Source organism: Urocampus carinirostris, chromosome 6 (genome assembly GCF_059441175.1).
Source record: "Urocampus carinirostris isolate Australia breed hairy pipefish chromosome 6, RoL_Ucar_1.0, whole genome shotgun sequence".
Classification (NCBI taxonomy): domain Eukaryota; kingdom Metazoa; phylum Chordata; class Actinopteri; order Syngnathiformes; family Syngnathidae; genus Urocampus; species Urocampus carinirostris.
This window is the reverse complement of record NC_142354.1, coordinates 40,682,698-40,694,553: the sequence shown is the minus strand read 5'-3', so window position 1 is coordinate 40,694,553 and position 11,856 is coordinate 40,682,698. Positions and strand designations below refer to the sequence as shown.

The window sequence follows — 11,856 nt, the reverse complement described above, 5'->3', positions numbered from 1 at the left end:
TCAAAGCCAGGAGAGAAAGCTTACCACGTGTTGTGAGCCATCATTTTATTCCTATTTAGTTTCTTTTGTCTTTTATTAGCATATTTGGTATTGGAGTAATCCAAAAGTAATTGAAAGTAATCCAGTTTAAGTAACCCTACCCAACCCTGTTCCTCATCTTCTCAAGCCTGAACAGACGGTTGCCACTAGAGGGCGCTGCAGCACCGATCTATTCGGTGCCTATTCCGCAGCACCGATTCCGGCGTCTCTCACCCGCCAGCCCTCGGATGCCTCCAAATCATCCTTCCGACAGAGGAAGACGCATCTCCAAAGAAAACACAACTGCAACGCCTACCCACAATGGAGGATTTTAGTTTCAGAATTTGTTCCAAAGAGAGGAAAGAAACGACAGGCGGTAGAAAGCATGCGTGAGCGCTCGCTTTGGGTGCAAGACGCTCAGAAGGAGATGAAGATGAGAACTTGAGGAGCAACTTTTATCGACTTTCAAGCCCGCTGGCTGCATATCGTCTCAATCTCGCTCCCGCGGACTAGTGGATTGATTCCTTGTGTGTGCAACAACACAAAACTGTGATCTCTCTTTTTTTTTCAGTTTTTACACTGATATGTTTTGTGGAGTCGTGGGGAAATTGCTTTTGATCGTGAAAGAAGAAGCTGAAGATGTCTGGCCGGGCTTTCTGGTTGAAAATGGAGAATAAATGAGATATCGGAATTAAGTTTGAGCACGACGACAGGTAAAATGCGCCTCTTACTATAAATGCATGTATTTTATGTTGTGTGTGTCCCATAAATGAACATTATTTTCCTTAATAATAACCACAATTCAAAAACAAGAACATGCGCGCAGATGATCTGAACGTGCATATCATTACGGATGGACATATCTTCTGTCTTTTTCCTGTTGCATCCATGTTGGGTACAAGTTGCTTCGTGCATGTTTAGATCAAAAGGCAGGAAAGCAATAGATGCCACCCACTAAACAACAACCCCCCCACCCCTGGTTGCAGCTATCGCCTCCTCAGCAGAGACTGCAGATGCTTTTGTCAAGTATGTCATGATGACATCCCATTTGTGTGGATCACAAAGCCTACCATGAATTCCAGGATCCTTCATGGGTTGACTCCAAATTGCAGGAAGAGCGACGAAAAAAATACTTCATCCACATTTATGATAGGACAAAAATCCTAGGAAAGGATTCAAGCTACGATACAGAACGTAACAATGCCAATTGTTTGCTTTTTCATAAATGAAGTTAATTCGTGGTGAGGGTTACGCCCACCTGCTGTAGATAAAATCTAAAGATAACTTCTAAAAGCAACACACTAAAACCACATTAAAAATGCATTTGTAGGAAAAGGTTTGCACATAAAGTCATAGGCAGGGCTGGGTAGGGATATTTTAACTTGATTACTTTCAATTACTTTTGGATGACTCCAATACCAAATATGCTAATAAAAGACAAAAGAAACTAAATATGAATAAAATTATGACTCACAACACGTGGTAAGCTTTCTCTCCTGGCTTTGATCTCTTTGATCTCTGGCAAAACTAACATAAGATCCGACAGAAACAAAATGAAAATAAATCCGAACAGCTTGCCAACATACGGCGGCGCAGTGGTTAGCGCATGTGCGGCACAGTTCATGTCTTGGGAACCTCCTGCGTGGGTTCAAATCCAGCTCCAGACTTCCTGTGCGGAGTTTGTATGTTCTCCCCGTGCTTGCGTGGGTTTCCTCCGGGCACTCCGGTTTCCTCCCACATTCCAAAAACATGCATTTCAGGTGAATTGGCCGGTCCAAATTGTCCCTAGGTGCGAATGGGCGAGTGAGTTGTCTGTCCCCGTGTGCCCTGCGATTGGCTGGCAACCAGTTCAGGGTGTCCCCTGCCCATTGCCCGATGATTGCTGGGATGGGCTCCAGCACCCCTGCGACCCTACTGAGGATTAGCGGTTGCAGCTAATGAGAGATGAGAGAGCTTGCCAACATCATTTTTGCCATTCCATGTAATGAAATGAAATGATTTGCATTCGTATAGCGCTTTTCAAGTCATTGACTTCCCAAAGCGCTTTACAGTGTGCTTCACATTTCCCAATAGCGGCCTTGTATTGCAGCCATGTAAGACGCTAACCTGCTTATTGGGGGTTTTAGGGGTTCAGTGTCTTACCCAAGGACACTTCGACATGTAACACGGACAAGCCGGGATTCAAACTGGGATCCCTTGATCCCAAGACGAGCGCTCTACCTCCTGAGCTACTGCCGCTACTGTATTCCGTTATTTCCCAAGCCTGCACTAAATTTAGTAATTTTATCCGTATTTAGTTTCCTTTGTCTTTTATTAGCATATTTGGTATTGGAGTAATCCAAAAGTAATTGAAAGTAATCCAGTTAAAGTAGCCCTACCCAACCCTGGTCATAGGTTACGTAATTTTGAAAGTTTCCTGTAAGAGTGTTACGTTATATTATAAAGATGAAGAGATATTTTCTTCCTTTGTGTATTTAAATCAGTTTGAGGTTTTTATTAGGAATAATACAAATAGAATGAATAAAACAGAATATTCTGGGTTTGTGTACAGGACAAGGCTGTACTGGTTTCACAAGTGCACTTTCAAAATAGCTGACAATCATGCATGTACCAAAGGTACGGAACGCAGAAAGCCATGACAGAAATGGAACAGAAGTCAATGAAGTTCCAGTTTCATACTAATCCTTTCTCCAGACTGTGTCTGTATTAATTTAGACTGGCCTAAGTTATAATAATAGTGCAATGTTCGTAAATAAACAAGAATAGTGCATTGTAACAATATTCCAATTTAAAGAAGTGCAATAACATTAAGAAGCAACAAAACACTTGAAATAAGTCACACAAGGTATATATTTTTACGATTTTGCGCAATAACGTTTGCAGAAACAAAATAAATAAATAAATAAATGAATAAAAAAAACCTAAATGTATCATATAATGTACAATGCATGTCATCAAATCCGTATTGTAGTAGTACTTAAATCCTATTGAGGCGAGTCAGACTCTTAAAATGTTCATGCGTCACCAAGGTACTGCCATTATACACAATTTTTGCTTTTCAAACTTTGCAAGTACATACGCCGCCCGACTTCTGAACGAGTTAGGTTCCGGAGTCGAATTTGTTCGTAAGTTGCTTCAGTGTTATATTTTGGATGTTTAAGGTTTATATAAGTATGTTTAAGGCATGTATAAGTAGCCTGTATTGTTTTGTACTAAAAAATAATTATTTCATGAAATCATATTCTCTATAAGGTTAAATAAAGTGAGGTTTAACATACTTTTGGAAGATGCGCTTCAAGAGGTCCTCCTCTGTGATAAAAAGTGTCCGAAAAAAGCTTTCCGACCATTTTCTCAACCGCATCAAGCTTTCTTATTCCACTTTCGTTTCAATAGAAACGGCTCACCTCTTCTTTAAACTTTACACCAACCATATGGTACACGTTGTTATGATTACACACGAACCAGGAAGTAGAAGACGGATTTCTTCTTCGGAGTGGATGCTGGGTGACCTCTCACAGCGCCACACACTGGTAGCGGTGAAAAGAAGCACTACAATAATGTCCTGTGCACACAATACAAAATCTAACTTACAGCAATGTCCAAGTATCTTTCGATATCCCGACAAAAATGTTGAATGGTCGTAAGTAGGGGGGCGTCTGTAGTCCTTTTGATGTTGACCCCGTCATTTCTGTATTTTTATGTTACCGCTCAAGACAGAGATGCGATTGCGCGTGAGCGACTCTCAGCAGAGATTGTATTCATGCAGAGATATCTCACTCTGTCTGGCGACAATAGTTGACAATGGAATTTTTGACAACAGCATCAACTCATCGGAATGAATAAAATGATGATCACAGCAATGCTAACATTAGCATAGCGAGAAATCTCCTGCCGCTGCTTCAATAAACAGCAGCTTGCACACCCCGACGGAGCTTTTATCGTCGCCGGCGACTTTAATCGGGCATGCTTAAGGACTGTACTTCCCAAATCTATTCAATACGTGGACTGAGCAATTAGGGAAAAAAACACTGGACCGTGTGTACGGTAAAAATCAAACATCTAGTTGGATCCGGCCATCTTTGTCTGTCCCTCACCCCCTCATACACCCCCCTCTGGAGGAAAACAAAGTCTATGCAACAAGGACACTACAAACATCTTCTTTGTTCCTTTATCTCTTTGTTTTCTTTATCCTCACTATAAAATGTTACCAGCTCGGTAGCCTAGATGGTAGGGCGCCTGCTCCGAGTCTGGGAGGTCGCTGGTTCAAGCCTCGGCCGAGTCATACCTAAGACTTACAAAATTGGTACTCATTGCCTCCCTGCTTGGCGCTTGGCATAAGGGTTGGAATTGGGGGGTTTGGTCACCTAATGACTCCCAACACCTCAGTTGGGTTGAGCGAGGGGGCTGGAAATCCCCTCCTCTGAATCTCCCAAAAAGAGTCAGAAATGACTCTAGCCACCTCCCACGGGGATATGGCTGTGGTATATATAAATATATATATATAATGTGGACCTGGAGTGCCACGTCCAATTTCGTTGTCACAATATATTCAACCCATGTTTTAACAATGACAATAAAGGTCTTTTCTATTCTATTCTATGATTAAATGAGAAAACAAATATAGCGGAAAAACTCATGCAATCATGATTACAAATTCAGTGACACATTTTAATAATCTAACAGTGAGAAAGTCCCAATTCTCTACGAATGTGTGCTGTCTTCTCATCTCATCTCATTAGCTGCACCGCTTATCCTCAGTAGGGTCGCGGGGGTGCTGAGCCCATCCCAGCAATCATCGGGCAGTGGGCAGGGGACACTCTGAACTGGTTGCCAGCCAATCGCAGGGCACACGGGGACCGACAACTCACTCGCTCATTCACACCTAGGGACAATTTGGACCGGCCAATCCACCTGAAATGCATGTCTTTGGAATGTGGGAGGAAACCGGAGTGCCCGGAGGAAACCCACGCAAGCACGGGGAGAACATACAAACTCCGCACAGGAAGTCTGGAGCTGGATTTGAACCCACGCAGGAGGTTCCCATGGCTTGAACTGTGCCGCACATGCGCTAACCACTGCGTCGCTGTGCTGCCTTCACTAGACACAAATATAATTAGCATCTTCCTGTCCCCCATCACCGAAATCACCTTGTTCCTGTTACTGCCCTTCATCCGTTTTGTCAACTGTTGTGAGGTCAGCGCCTCACGGACCAATCGACATCACTCCAGCCAAGCTCCTACCTCAATTAGCACTATCATCACATTTCATCCTGCGGACAGGGCATGGTAATAACCTTACACGCCTATCGCAGCTTGATGCAATTCATGAGTGATTAATTGAAGTGTCCTAGGAGAGTCGGAGGAGACGTAGATCTTTACTCATCTCTCCCCTTCCCCTTCGCCCCACCCTTGGCTGACAGGAGAGCCATTATATTGTTTTATAGATCGCCATCAGTAGCCCTCGAGGCCGCCTACGGGCCGCTCTTGTCCCACAGCCTTTTATTGTGTCGCATTATTGGCCGGCGTTGATGACGGGCAGAGCAAAGGCCACCCTGAGATTAGTGGAGGCGGGAACTGAGTGACAGCTATTGAGTGAAAATCCGGATCTGGAGTTGAGGTTTGTCACTTATTGTTTGTTGTGAGTTTTGGGCCGTGGGTTGTGGTCAACAGAAGAGGCTTGTGAGCAATGTTCCCTGTAATTTTCCACGGGTCTGAGCGTTCACACAAAGTCGGTGAGCAACGCTTGAAACACCAGTGAGCAACAGCAATCCCGAGTGTGGAAACTACCGTAAATTCCGAAATAAAGAGCGCACCTGATTATAAGCCGCACCCACCACATTTTGGGAGGAAAACCGATTTTGTACATACACAAGCCGCACCTGTGTATTAGCCGCATGCGCCGACATTGAAAAAACGCAATTCAAATACGAATTTTTTTGGGGTTTGAACAAATTTATTGACACTAATAACAGCTAACAAACAATGTGAGGTTTTAACAACCCTTCTCGATAATCTTAACAGCAATCAAGCATATTCACAATTTCGTTATATAATATCTTTGATAGTGTCAATAGATCCGTCCGGTTTGAACAAATTCATTGACACTAATAACAGCAAACAAACACTGTGAGGTTTTAACAACCCTTCTCGACAATCTTAACAGCAATCAAGCATATTCACAATTTCGTTATATAACATCTTTGTCAGTTTCAATAGATCCGTCCAGTCCAAAATCGATTGTTTTTTAGGTCTGAACAAATCCACCGACACCAACAGCAGCAAACAAACATGACACCAATACCCGATTAAGTCCAAAAATCACAGCCGGCAAATGAACGGAAAATGATACCGGTACTTAAGATTTAATGCAGACCTGCAGAGTCCAGGTGCCCGTTGAAAGTAATCCAAGGAAAAAAGTGTATATTTCCAAAGGTAAGGGTGGGAAAAATATATACCCACTATTGTCGGCCACGTCCACAAACACGTTTCACCTTTACTACACTTCCCGTCAGCCCGCGTTTGCCCCGCCCCTTCCTTCTCATTTGCTTGTACAAAACATATCAGAATAAGTTTCTAAAATAAATACATTACAAAAATACACAGTTGCAAATACATATTATACATGGTTACACATATTTACAAAGAAAGACGGTACAGCGAGAGGGTTTTCAAAGCTTTAATAATAATATTATAACTTTCATCCCAAACCGTGCCTGTGAAGGGTAGCAAAACGCTACCAGCAACACGCTCGCAACACAGTAAACAGCTCTGCTAAAAAAACATACCGTATTTGTAGTAAGCACGGTAAACCATCCTCATCTTCCTCCTTATAACTGACGTCATCAAAGTCATCTTCCTTCAGTATGGGAAAGAGACTTTGTCATGTAGACGTCGTCCCACGCTCCCTTATTCAAAAACACGCTAGCATCTCGCTCGCAAAGTTAAGTTTATGTGCGTTAGCTCTGTTTCCTTCTATGTCAGACTGCTCGATTGTGTTCAGCTTGAAAGTTGCGTTATGTGCCTTTGTTTTTGCAATTTGCATAATGAGGATATATCTACGCTAATTTAATTTGTGCACAAGCTAAGAAGTTGCAGTCTAAATCTTACCTTTTGTACTCGAGTGCCGCTGGCGGCCGTAAGGAAAATTACATAAATTGGCCGCATCACTGAATAAGCCGCAGGGTTGAAAGTTTGGGAAAAAAGTAGCGGCTTATAGTCCGGAATTTACGGTGGGTCAATATCAAACATGTCCAAAACTTGACATCAAGTTACATTTTGCTTAGTTTCCGGCAATGCAAAATTATTTTTCACTTTTGAATGAATTGACTCATGTATTATTGCAAAGGTTGTACGGCCTACAAACTTCATTTATTTTTACAACCATTTTTTCACAAGATTTCTCTTTTGCGTAGCAGTCAAAAAAATATTTTGCCCCTCCGAGTCAGAAACCAGCCTGACAATACAAGCATTGCTTTATTCACTACTAAATTAATGTGCACCACCCCATGGACAAAACAGTAACAATAGCAAATGACTCACATACATTTTGGCTGCAACGGGCGCTTTCTCAAACCTAAACGTACAGGGATGACATATAAACCTAGCAGATTAGACCGGCTACCGGTAGTATTTTTTTCAGTTTATTTTATGTAACCATCGCTTTTGACCATCGGTAACGGTAATGGCGTAACGGCGAAAAAAATAATTAACGTAAATTCCGGACTATAGAGCGCACCTGATTATTAGCCGCACGCACCACATTTTAAGAGGAAAACCGATTCTGTACTTACACAAGCTGCACCCTATATATAAGCCGCATGCGCCCATATTAAAAAAATGTGACACAAACACAAAATCAACCCAAACCCGACTTTAAGTCCCGCGATTGAAACTGAATGTCCTTCAGAAAAGTACACTTTTCAAAAATCACTGCCGGCAAAATGTTGGAAAATGATACTGGTACTTAAGGTTTGATGCAGACCTGCAGAGTCCGGGTCCCGTTGAAAGTAATCCAAGGAAAAAAAGTGTATTTTTCCAAAGGTAAGGTTGGGAAGAATATATATCCACTATTGTCCGCCGCGTCCACAAACAAACACTCACCTTTACCGGTCCCCACTTCCCGTCAGCTGCCGTTTTTTTCGGCCCATCTTTTTTATTCGTGCAAAACATATCAGAATAAGTGTCTAAAATAAATACATTACAAAAATATACAGTTGCAAATACATATTATACATGGTTACACATATTTACAAAGAAAGACGGTACACCGAGAGAGTTTTCAAAGCTTTAATGATAATAATATAACTTGCTTTGTTTTGCTTTCGCTTTTAATATAGGTGTACGAAGTGTTTTAGCCCTTTTTTTTATTTTTACACGTTCATGTTAGCGTAATCTTTCGTACGGAAGATTACGATAACGCGAACGTACGATTAGCCTCGGTTAGCTTTATGTTTACGTTAAACATTCAAGGTAAACATTCAGGTTGTTGGAACGGATTAAAACGATTTACATTATTTTTAATGGGAAAAATTGTTTTGGTGATCAAACAAATCAGTTTTCGAACAGGGTTCTGGAACGGATTATGGTCGAGAACCGAGGTTCCACTGTATGCACAAGCCAAAAAGTTGCAGTCTTCCTCGGCGCATATATTCCACCCGTCTAAATCTTACCTTTTGTACTCGAGCGCCGATGGCGGCCGTTAGAAAAATTACATAAATTGGCCGCATCCCTGAATAAGCCGCAGGCTTGAACGTTTGGGAAAAAAGTAGCCGCTTATAGTCCGGAATTTACGGTTAATTAAATTACCCTGTTACTGAAAAAATAACGCCATTACGTAACTGTGTCATTTGTAACGGCGTTATTCCCAATCTAATGATCCAGCAAAGTTCACATTTTTTATTGACGTACAACTCCAAAGGAAAAGAATAAATCAGCATTCAGCAAGAAAAGACAGCAGAGGAATTCCAATTTTCACTTTTCACGAAGCAACCTTGGCGCTCCAAACGGGTTGTCGGCAGGCGGGCCGGTACCGCTGCGAACCTGTTTGAGATGCATGAGCCGGAAACTGATTTCCAGTCGGGGAGAAGAACGATCTGGATAAAGAGGCTCTCTCACGTCTGCCATTTTTAAGGATTCACTCCACCTTGTTTTGTGTTCTCCGTTGCCTTGCTGCTAGCACGGCTGGATCGATGACCGTGCTTGTAATGCCTTGGTGAGCTTAAAGGCCCAGTGAGTATTATTTGACCACCAGTGTTCTCGTTTACATGCGTCCCTGCGTCCTAGACGCATCATTTTTGCTGAGGACGCATACTCTCAAACCAACGTGTGTCCCTGGGACGCAACTTTTTTGACACAAAATTGTCATTATTACCCGATTACATTTTTTTTTAAACAAAGATTTACCGCACTCAGAACTTTTCGTCAGGCAGATCCGGCAGATGTTGTTTTGGTCTCGCGGTTCGAGTTTTCGTCTGCACGCCGATCTCGAGTTGTGTGGTGAAAAGTACGTCTCTTTTTAGAGACCCGGCTTTTTCGGCTCAACTCATTCAAGAGAGCCGGCTCTCAAACGGCTCACTTGTTTTGATGCATTATATTACGAATGATTATGTTGTATAAAGAAGTTAAGAAAAAAAGGAAGTATAAAAGGAGAAAATGAAAACAAGAGAGGTTTGTGGTTATCCCTTTAATCGGTATATTACCAACAATAATTTGATGCAGAGAATGAATTCATAATTTGATGATTAAAACTGAATGAATTTATAGATTTTTATCATAGATTTGTCACCGATTTACAATTTCAACCTCGATAACACTAAATTTTGGGGACTCAAAGTAATCAAACACATTTTACTTTTTGGTAAATAAAATAAAACAAGTCACGACTTAATTTCATCACCTCAACAGTGTACATTTTACCTGTGAAAAGTAATGGGTCCCGGGGACTCGCATGCTCAAAAATCTATGGGTCCCAACAGAGATCTATGGCTCCCCAAAATTTAGTGTGCTCCATGCCCTTACAAACTGTCGTATTTTCCTTTACAAAATACAAAAAAAATCTTCTTTTTTTTTTCAAACATGTTTATTTATGTAGTTTAACATGTTATATTGTACATGTGTTTCCTTATATCATATATATTGTTAATGAACATTTTGTTGTGAGACACTGAGTTGCTCGACATGAATGAGGTTTATTATAAAAAAAGTTCAAAAATGAAGTCGCTTGGACGTTCACTGTAGAAGGAAAAAATACATGCAAATATAATTAAGTAGAAAAATATATTTTCTTATTCAAATTATGAATTCATTTTTTGCATTAAATTATTGTTGGTAATATACTGATTAAAAGGGATCACCACAAACCTGTCTTTTTTCATTGTCTCCTTTTATACTTCCTTTTTTTCTTAACTTCTTTATACAACATCATTATTCATAATATAATGCATCAAAGCAAGTGAGCCGGCACTCTTTAATGAGTTGAGCCGAAAAAGCCGGTTCTCTAAAAAGAAACGGACTTTCACTACACAACTCGAACTCGAGATCGGCGTGCAGACCAAAACAACAATGGTGGATCTGCCTGACGAAAAGTTTGGAGTGCGGTAAATCTTTGTTAAAAAATGATAATGACAATTTCGTGTCAAAAAAGTTGCGTCCCGGGGACGCACGTTGATTTGAGACTATGCATCCCCAACAAAAGTAATGTGTCTAGGACGCAGGGACGCGGGAAAACGAGAACACTGCCTCAAGTGTGACATTAGAAATTGCGAGTACAGGGGTCGGGAACCTATGCTTCCCGAGTCATATATGGCTCTTTTAATAAATAAAAAGGCCTTAATGTTTTTTGGCGTTCCAAAGTCAGGTGGTTATAGCCTTATTATAATACATGCAAAGCCAAAGCATCACTGAACTGATGAAAGGTCTAATAAGGCCAAATTCTCCACTACATTAAGAGTGTCACACTATTATATTGCGTTTTGGAAGAAGGTACCTAATAAACCCTTTAAATGGAAGCTTATTGAATTATGTATGTTCAGTATTGAAATATTTTATGATGAAAACCTTTTGATCAAACTGTAAATACCTAAAAACGCCAGCAAACCAATTTGATTGGGTGAGCGGTAGATGTGAATCTCTGCACAAAGCCCAAGGCAGGGCAGTCTGCGCCGAAAGGAAAGGCGACGATATCCTTATCGTTTGCTGTATTTTGTGACATTTTTACAAAATAACTTTGCTTGCACCTGGTTTTGAAGCCATTATCGAGGACAAAAATGATGGTCAAAATTCTAGGGGTCAGAAGGTAGTAAGTCTCAGTGCTGTGTGGCAGGGATGGTGTGGTGGCAAGAGGTGGTTTTGGATTGAAATTCGGGCATCAGAGTTCTGGACAAGCTGAAGTTTATGGAGCGGCTTTGGAGGTAGGCCGTAGTAAAGAGCAATACGGTAATCAAGACGGGAGGTGACAAGGCTACAGACAAGGTTGGCAGTCAGGTGGGGGGCTGAGGGAGGGGCAAAGATGGTTTAATGGAACAAAGGTGGGGGGGGGGATTTTTTAAGGTTTATTGTTCTATATTCTTGATCAATTATCCATTATCCGTTATCGGTCAAATCATAATAAGCTACAAAGCCAAGGGGCCGAGTCAAGGTCCTAGCCACAGAGCCATGCAGCGATCAGTGCGAATGCACCGTTCCCGGAAGTACTGCAATACCGGGCCGATGCGTGGAGTGGACAGAGCAAGCTCTTATTCCATCTCCGGATTGCAAAAATCAAATGCGGCACATGCCGACACATTTAGATCCTCATAAAGTAAGCAGACCAGATGGTTTTACATTTAGATTATTTAGAGTA

At 41.5% G+C, this 11,856-nt stretch overlaps 1 protein-coding gene and 1 pseudogene across 1 annotated transcript in view; one reads left to right on the top strand and one right to left on the bottom strand.

The window, feature by feature from the left end:
• Nucleotides 1-236: 236 nt before the first annotated feature.
• Nucleotides 237-11,856, top strand: part of tafa3a (TAFA chemokine like family member 3a) — a 189,288-nt gene continuing 177,668 nt past the window's right edge. Inside the window, exon 1 of the mRNA XM_088337273.1 lies at nt 237-731. The gene's annotated coding sequence lies outside the window, so the exon portion shown is untranslated. The remainder of the gene's footprint in view (nt 732-11,856) is intronic.
• On the bottom strand, nt 11,690-11,780 carry LOC148364806 (U2 spliceosomal RNA; annotated as a pseudogene).